This window comes from Rhineura floridana, chromosome 7, assembly GCF_030035675.1.
Source record: "Rhineura floridana isolate rRhiFlo1 chromosome 7, rRhiFlo1.hap2, whole genome shotgun sequence".
Lineage (NCBI taxonomy): Eukaryota > Metazoa > Chordata > Lepidosauria > Squamata > Rhineuridae > Rhineura > Rhineura floridana.
The window spans coordinates 78,407,473-78,416,303 of record NC_084486.1 but is presented as its reverse complement, the minus strand read 5'-3'; positions in this window follow the sequence as shown (position 1 = coordinate 78,416,303).

Here is an 8,831-nt window from a genome sequence, read left to right as displayed (position 1 = left end):
AGGGTGTAGGCAGGCTGCCAGAAGAAGCCTCTTGTCCTCCCAGATAGCTGCAAACCGCTTTCTTAGGGCTTCGCGCACACCTCTCAGCAGCTGAAAACAGTATGTGTACCTCTCAGGTTTGTTTTCCAGTCCTTCTAACTTGCGGTCCAGATTGCAGAGCGCTGGTAGCAAATACCCCATGAACATGCCGTTCTCCCATTGCAGGATATCTAGGGACTGGGCTAGTGGCTCCATAATCTCTGTGTATTCCTGTACCACTTCAATCTCAGCAGCTGTGATCCTGGACAAGGAGCAGCGGTCCATTATGGCATGCATTTTTAGTGGCACAGTTGACAGGAGCTCATGTAGTTGCTTCAACGCATCAAAGGTGGAATTCCACCTGGTCTTTTTCGGTACCTTCAGATACACACCACATTGCGCACGGATATACTCAGCAATCTGTGCTGACTGGTTCTGCTTGGACTACAACTTGCTGCACTTTCCCATCAAGGAACGAAACTGTTTCTTGAAAGGACCAAGAAGACTACTTTTGGAGGAGTCAGAAAGCATGGCCTCTATGTCTTGTGTTGCCACAGGGTTGAGGGTGTGGCTAGCACATCTCTGGTGTGGTGGTAAAACAAAATCCTCTCCTGAGTCTGCAGCTTCTTCCTTTGCCTCAGGTCCTGTGTCCAGGATCTCACAGATAGGCACAAACTCCACCTCAGCCTCCTCCTCCTCCTGGTTATCACCATCATCGTCACTGGTGCCTGCAGCTTCCACTGGTTCTTTGGCCATGAAAACTGTGAACGCTTTCACAAAGTTGGAGCCATTGTCTGTAGTAGTGCACATAACTTTGTTGTGGATCCTGTACTGCACATGTACATCATGCAGTGCTTTTGAAAGGACATCGTATGTATGGCGCCCCTTCAGACGCTTACAAGCCAAGGCCCCGACCTCACGTTTCAGGGTAGTTGGGTTGATCCAGTGGGCTGTTACCCCAAAGTAACTCTTCTTGCCATTGGTCCAACAATCTGCAGTGGTTGCTATATATGCCATAGCACCCATTCGGTTTGCAAGAGTTTCTCTCATGTGGCATGCTCTCTTCTCAATTCTGTCTCTCAGAGTCTTGGCACATATGATGGTGAGATCTTTGGGGAGTCCAATGCGAACCAGATTAATGAATGATGGTTTGTCCACAGTCTGAAGTGGTAATGTCTCCTCTACAATGAAATCAATGATTCTCCTGTCGAGATTGCTCTGGGTGACAGGCTCCCTGCCAGATCCCCACCTCTCAAGGGTTGTCTGCTGCTGCTTCAGCATTTTGGGAGGAGGGGTGTCATGCATTGGTTCAGGAAGGCCACGTCTCCTTGCCTTTATTGCTTCTTCAATTGCTCTCAGCTTCTCAGGGTGTGCCCTCTGAGGAAGAAGAACAAAGCATGAATCCAAGAAAAAATGGAAGAGGAACTTCACAATTTAAACATAAATAGACAATGGACACTCTTTGAGGACCAGCATGACAAAGGCTTACCTCAAAATGTTTCTTCACATTGGATGAGGAGGAAACAGCTGATCTCAGATTTTTGATCCTTGGAAGGCAGTAATTGCATCGTACAACAACATTTTTCCCACTCTGGCTCACAAATGTACAAGCTTTCTCAAAGCCAAACCATGGTACTTGCTGTTCTGCAGATGTGGCTGTGGGCAACTGGCACTGCTTCGTGCCCTCCTCCTCCTCATGCACAGGGCCTCCTTTCTGAACCTCACTTTCTAGTTTTGCCTCCTCAGGATCAACAAGCTGTGACTCAAGTGGCCGCACTAACTGACTGCTGCTCTCAGCAGCAAAACCTGCAACAGGCGTCTCTGTAATAAACAAGAGATAATGCTCCTATATGGGTGAACTTCAGCTGTGATGTGCCCCCATCTCTTCCCCATGCTGCAAGATGTCCCAGTCAGAGTGGAAGTAAGCAGGTCGATAGCACAATTAAAAGAGATCCTATTTGCATCATTTTTGCTCACTGAATAACCCTGCCTGGGCCAGTCTAACCTACTATCTCACAGGGTTGTTGTGAGAACAAAATGAGACTAGGGTTCAAATCCCCACATAGCCATGAAGCTCACTGGGTGACCTTGGGCCAGTCACTGCCTCTCAGCCTCATGAAAACCCTATTCATAGGGTCACCATAAGTTGGAATCATCGTCACTCACCTCCACAGCTCTTCGCCATTCTGCTGCTGCCTTCTCCTCCGTTGTCCTTGCCCTGGCATTTTCCTCCGGCGTCCATTTTTTCCTCTCAGATGCTAGCAGGCCCTGCCTATTCACCTCTTCCCTCGTGCCTCCTAACACAGATCACGAGGGAAGAGAGAGTCTGCGCAGAGGTCCAATCAGTGTGAGGCACATGTCTTGTTTTAACCAATCACAGCCAGGAGCTGACTTCCCCTTGTTCCCGCCCCCAAGTAATGTCCAACCTAACGTGGAAACGTTAAAGTTGCAGCTGAAAAGTAGGGAAATTACTAGTCGTTCCGTTACTTGCCAAATGTAATGGAATTACCCACTCATTATTTAAAATTGTAACTAATTACAAGTAACTCGTTAAAAATAACGAGTTACTTCCAAGCTCTGCCCAAGATACCCAATAAGGGGCTTTACCTGTTTTCCGCTCCCACCTGGCTCCGTGATTCACCAGGTAATTCTCCATTGTAGGGAAGTAAGAACGCACATACTCATCCCTTATCTATCTTGTCCTGTCGCAACATCCATCCCCATCCCTCTCATCTACATGCTAATACCAACGACCCCTGAAAATGGGTTTTTCCACTTCACATCCATGACCTGCTCTGAGGCGTTGACATCTCTTATGAGCCATTAGATTTACACTTGCCAACTTTGTTCCATGAAAATTAGAAAGTTTTGCCTGGTGATTTAGACTCAGTAGGGTCTGAAATGGCATGCAAGAAATCAAAACAAGGCTGGCTCCCATGATTCCATTTGGGAGCCAATGTTCCCATAGGGTAGGGATCAGACTCCCCTTTAGATGACCAGTTTGGGCATGTGCAAATAGCAAATCACCACCACCTGCTCTGTTCTTAGTGCATACGCATAAGAAACCTCTACATATTGTGATGTTGATAGTCAGAGACATGCAGACTGCACATTTCATTTTTCTGACACAGAACATGTACTATAAACTATCCCTGTCACCCCCTTAGGGACAATTCATTGGTTTGGTGAAGTCTTGAGCAGCAGTTCAAAATTATTAAGATTTTCCTGCTTATTATAATCTATGGCAGGAACTACTGGCAAAACTGCAGGGTATGCGTGTGCAGTTCAATTCTGAAGCCAGAAACATGCTAGTACTCCAATGTTTGCAGAGGGAGCCACCTAATGGATGCTATGTGCAATGCCTTTTCCTTTAGTTTTGAAATGTGACACTATGGTGCTGTGCTTTACACTGTATACTTACATAGGGGAGAGACATTTTCTGTAGCTACTGGACAACTGTACAAAGTGAAGAGCAGTGTGGTGTAAGGATTAGAATTTGACAGGCGTTGGTCTGTTCGTGGAGGTTTCATCTAGTAATACAGTAAGGCTCAGAAACTTCACAAAGCAATACATGACCAGGACAGCATGGGCATATTTTCTGGTCTCAGATACTTCATCCTCCCCTTCTGGATTTGGGCCTAAAAGCAAAAGAAACATGTAGGTACATGGAGAGTAAGTTGTAAGCAAGCACATTTTGTGTCATTGCACAGCATCATTACTGAGCACAAGGCCCTGGTGGTAAAACATCAGCCTTCACTTCCAATTTCCCAGCTTTGTGAAGTATAAGCCAACACATATAAGTCTTAACTCTGATATTAAACCTGTATATAAAATGGTGGGGCAACATAACAATAATAAAGAGTGTCCCATGGGTGTTTAGGAAAAGAAGGTCCTTTCCTGCTACTGCTCTTTGTGGTGGTCAAAAAGGAAGTAAGTGGGAAGGTGCTGTCTCCAGTTGACCCAATGCTTGATGGCATGGGACCCGTGGGTGAGGAAAGGAGGCAATGACCCTAGACTTACAGAAGGTTGTAGAAGCTTCTTCCTAATGCTTGGACAGATGAATCCCCAAAGATTCAAAACCAGAAGCATTTCTGCTGAGCCAAGGTTATGTGTGCCACACTCACCTTTGCAATTATAAGATATATAAACCAATATTGTTCACAGCACTGATTTCTTTTGGAGTCTAAGCTCTCATAATAAATTAATAAAAAGAAAGTTCTTTTTCTCAGCATGTATCTGTTGCAGCAACCCAATTTTGGAAAACCTTTAATGAGAGAAGAAAAGTGATTTCCCCCCCAAACTAAGCTGCTTTCCCTACCTCTGGAAATCCCCAGAGGACACAGAATAGCAAGGAGACAGGCCCCAGCTTTAATTGTTGTATTAAAATTCTTCCAAGCTAGTACGCAACCATTAAAAAGGCAAGTTAATTAAAATGCCAACACAGTTCCTTTCATAGTCTGTGAAGGCACTTATTAGGTTTTCCCCTTGTTGCTACTGTAACTTCAGTTAGGCCTAAAAGGCTCCCTAAAAGTTTGTGCCTGTATAAAAAAGTAGATAGGAAGCAGTGTTTCCCTTTCTTCTAGTACTGGGGGTCATCCAATGAAGCTCAGTGTGGTAAGATTCAGGACAAAGTACAATGAAGCACTTTTTCACATAGCACATAGCTAAACAAAGGAATCTGCTGCAACAAGATATAGCTATCGCCACCAGTTTTCTAGGGAACACAAGTGGGAGAGCGCTATTGCGCACTCCTGCATGTAGGTTTCCCATCAGCATTGGGTTGGTCACTGTGGGAACAGAATGCTGGGCAAAGGGCCATAGCTCAGTCTTAAAGTATCTGCTTTGCATGCAGAAGGTCCTAGGTTCAATCTCTGGCATCTCCAGGTAGGGCTGGGAAAGACTCCCTGTCTGAACCTCTGGGGAGCCTCTGCTGTCAGCTGATGAGCAGGGATAAAATCTTACTGCCTTGGCTGCACAAGCCTGTTCCATAGTGGGAACAGGCACATGCCGCCAATGCAGGATTTAACCCTGTCCTTCTGCCCATCAGCTGATGTCACCAATGACACCAGTTGATTAGGCAGGTGGACATGGTTTGGTGGAAATGATTGTAATGTGCTCTATGTGGGGCTGCCCCTGAGGTTGGTTCAGAAGCTGTAGCTGGTGCAAAATGCAGTGGTGTAACTGCTCACTGGGGCAGGGCACTGCCAACATGTCATGCCGCGGCTGAGAGAATTGCACTGGCTGCCCATTAGCTACTGGGCTAAGTTCAAGCTTCTGGTTCTGGTGTACAAAGCCCTATGCAGCTGGGGACTAGGATACCCGAAAAAGCATCTTATAGGGATGGGTGAGTATTTCGATTCAGTTTGCATTTCAAGCAGCATTTATCAAATTTGCACTTTCCGAAACAATATGAGAACTGAAACAGAGCCATCCTTCGACGTTAGCATTTATTAGAATTTTGGGATGCAGTTTGCCAACTAAACAACATTTACAAAAATGCATATATTAGGGGAAAGTGTCCATAAAAATGAATACATGAGTGAAAGTAACATGCAGAAAGGCATGAAATGATGAGAAATGACTTGCAGACATTATCAAAACTGCCTACAAAAATGTGTTTATTTGGAGAAATTTGCACTAAAATAGTGGAGAATATTCATGAGGATTTTTAAAAATAAATAAATCGCAGATTGGAGCAGAAATGTAGAGGACTGAATTTAACATTAGAAAAGTGAGAAACTGAGAGAACTGAAATTGACAGATCTTCCCATACCTAGTGTCTTACCCCTTATATACCCAGTTGGTATGATGTTCTGCAGGTGAGGGTCTCTTGCATCTTATGAGGAGGTCATACCGGATAATGTAGGAATGAATGAATGAATGAAATGGCCTCACAAGCTAAATTGGACCCCGTAGAAAACTGGGGCCTCACAGTGTCTCTTACATAGAAGTAAATTATTCCACAGATAGGAACAGAGGATTTAAGGTCATACATAAATTAAGGTAGGGACAAATCCTGCCCCCATCCAAACAGTGATGATCCCAATGGTGGAAGGCAGCTTTTGCTCTGACTTCAGCAGTGCCCAGTTTGATTTCAGCTCCCTTTTACTGTCTCCCATTAGAGGGGAATACAAATTGTTCACTGTGTGGCTTTCCCAATAAGAATTACTTTTTTATACTATAATTACAAATTTATACTATAACTAAGACAACCATCTGTCTTTAAGTGTCTCAGCCTGATGTGCCTGTTTCTTTACACAAAATGACTGAGCCCTTCTCAGTGAGGATTTTTTTTAACCATGTGCCAGCTTTGTTTTTGTATTGTAAAACCTATTCTGATTCTGTCAAGCTCCTGCCTTAGAAAGTGACGAGTTTAATATTAGGGTAAGCCAGTACAGGCATTACTATTGCAGCAGCGCTCTTCTTCCTTTTGGTTTCAAAATCACGAAGTCTTTGCCACTGCGAGGGGACAGTTGAGATTATTTCCATGAACAGAAATGGAACAAGATAGAGCAAGAAACAAGCCGGTCTTAACTCTTGAGGACTGCGAGAGCCTTTTCTGTTTTTGATTAATGACACTGAATCTTAACAAAGGTTGTTTGAATGGTGTTTGTCTGGAACGCCATCGTTTAAGAGCATGTTTTCATTATTTAGTGCTCATGCAAAAAGTCAGATCTAGCTCAATAATTTGGGAAAAGCATGGCCTAGAGTACAAAGGGACCCAACATGGTGTAGTGATTAGAACAATGGACTAGGATGAGGGAGACCTGGGTTCAAGTCTCCATGAAGCCATGGACCTACCTGGATGGATGACCTTGGGCCTGTCATTCTGTCTCAAGCAAACAGTTGTGAGGATAAAATGGAAGGAAAAGAACCATGTATGCGGTTATACTTTTCAGCAAGTAGTTTCCCTTGTGTAGGGTGCTCTGCCCTTACACCCCCGGTTGATGGAGTTCAATAGAGTTGTGATGTTGTGTATTTGTGTCCAGTGTCCAAAGGACAATTCAGCAGTTGAAGATTCCACCTAGAACTCCTACAAATTTTCACAAACTTGGCAAATCCACTTTTTTGCATAAAGATGGAAGAATGCATGAAGTTGCATAAAGATTGAAAAATGGGCTTACATTCCCCCCCCCAGCTCTTTGGAGGGACAGTGGGTTTAGCAACGTAATAAATAAACAAAATAAAGTTAATCAATCTCATTTCAGCATGTACCCTCTTCTGTTTTCATTGTTAGCTGGTTGCCTGCTGATTTCTCCCTTTTTCTAATCCCAGTACATGTTCTTCCCTTTACACAGGGCATGCCACACCATTTTATCCATGATGGAAGTGGCTGGAACAGCAGAGAGGCATGTGTGTATGTTGCAGTTGGCCCTGGGTCCAAAGAGCCATAGTGAAAGGGGAAATATGGTATATGTAGTCATTGAGCCTCAGTGAAACTGCCCTGGTCACCTATGGCCCTCGAAATGTTGTTGGACTCTGAATCTCCGTCAGCCCCAGCCAGCATGGCCAATGGGCCAGGATGATGGGAACTGCAGTCCAGAACATCTGGGGGACCTCAGGTTATCCACACCTGCTATACTCACTGTTTGAGGCAAGTCTGCATTAGGTGGGTGAGGGAGAAAGGGGCTGCCAACACTGGCCATGCAAGAAACAGCTCCCCAACCATCAAGAGAACATAAGAGAAACCCTGCTGGATCAGCTCAAGGTTCTGCATCCTGCTTCCAACGATGACCAGCCAGGTACTTCTGGAAAGTCCAGCAGATGTGTGGAGAGAGATGGTGCTAGAACAGATGTACCATTGAATGTTGTCTGGCTCTGAAGCTGTCTGGCCCCTCCAAATGAAAATCTGCCGGGATTGTGTCAGGTACCTTGAGTGGCATGCCAAATAACATGTCCTGCCGATAGTGGTAGTCTGGAGTAAAAGGAAGAGGGTTAGTTGGCCTTGAAAGAAATGTGCTCTTTCCTCCCAAAATTCAGGCATATGAGCGCCTGGGACACCATGCCCAGAGGAGCAAGGAGGGTTCAAGACCAGTCTCAAACAGGACAGCGGAGATCCATTATCAAGCAAGAGTGTGTGTATTAATTAAATCTCCCTAACTCATCACCATTTAAGAGAAAATGAGTTCTACTACAGTCACCGCTATTTTATCTCACAACTGGGGACCCAACATAAAGTGCTGCAGTGTGCTTTGAGTTAAGCCCTGTGGACCTTGAGAGCTGCTGCTAATATGAGGAGAGCAGACCCACAGGAGAGGGAGAGGCTAGTTGGCACATCCTGGCCCCTGTCTGGTCTGCCCTCCCAGCCAGCAAGAGTGTGTGTTGTTTTTTAGTTCTGCATCAGTTTGTTTGCCCTGTGATGTAGTTGCCTTCAGGTAAGAGTGTGTTTGTGCTGATTGCAGGTTGGGTGATTGCTTGATTGCTGGCTGAGTGCAGACAGCTGGGGTGTTGGTGTGGTCCAGAGCCTGCCTTCCAGTAAGAGCAGGCTCTGTAAATACCATTGACCACAGTATCCTCTTGGACCGGCTCCACGGAATGGGAATTGGGGGCACTTTGTTATGGTGGTTCCAGTCCTGCCTACAGGACTGAGTCCACAGAGTAGCATTGGGTGATCGTTTTTCAGACCCCTGGCAGTTGAACTATGGGATGCCGCAGGGTATCCTCCCCAATGCTATTTAATATCTATATGAAGCCTCTAGGAGTGGTAGTTAGGAGTTTCAGGGCCAGATGTCATCAGTATGCTGATGACACTCAGCTCTCCTTCTCTGTACCATTTGAATCAGGAGAGGCTGTGCAGGTCTTGGACTCGTGTC